Source organism: Tigriopus californicus, chromosome 1, assembly GCF_007210705.1.
Source record: "Tigriopus californicus strain San Diego chromosome 1, Tcal_SD_v2.1, whole genome shotgun sequence".
Lineage (NCBI taxonomy): Eukaryota > Metazoa > Arthropoda > Copepoda > Harpacticoida > Harpacticidae > Tigriopus > Tigriopus californicus.
In genome coordinates, this window is record NC_081440.1 from 15,337,899 (window position 1) to 15,338,540 (window position 642).

Here is a 642-nt window from a genome sequence, read left to right on the forward strand (position 1 = left end):
AAGACAAAAACACAAACTTGAGGACCTGTGCGGGCGCTATCATTTCTAGATGGGTTCGGGTTCGTGCAATTATTCAATATCTTAAGATTTATCTTCCCATTATCAAAACTAATCTGAACCCTAAGTAACCAAGCAACAATTAATTGTAATCGGGCTTTTTGGGGGGGGCTAGGTTCGAAAATTAAAAAAAACCTAATTCAAAATTTAACCCCTGGACTTGGCAAAGCGCCAAAATAACTATGTCAAAGCGCCAAAATAACTATGTATGACCCTGAACCCTAAATGGGACAATATATATATATGTAACATTGAACAAATTGTAAAACTATTGTGATCCAATAAGAAGCAGAATCTCGCAATAAAGACTTTTTTTTTATACAAAAAAAACTATGTTATGGTCCCGGAATATTAGCTTCTTAGTATTGGTTTCGATTTCGAGCCATTGTCTTATTTGTGTTTTTTTTTATTGCCACGGCTTGCATCCATTTGGTTTACTGTTACAGAAATATGTCGGATGATAAAAATGTAGGTTTTTCACCGCAACCTTGGTAAATGCATGTTTTGGTGGGAGTCAAATGACATTCTTTTCTTTGTATATGACAAATGATGGTCACTGTCTAAAACCTTCCCAAAAATTCTGCT

At 35.0% G+C, this 642-nt stretch overlaps 1 protein-coding gene across 1 annotated transcript in view; it reads right to left on the minus strand.

Moving 5' to 3' along the window:
- Positions 1-642, minus strand: part of LOC131893081 (charged multivesicular body protein 6-like) — an 8,972-nt gene that overhangs the window by 7,789 nt on the left and 541 nt on the right. The gene's annotated exons all lie outside the window — the stretch shown is intronic.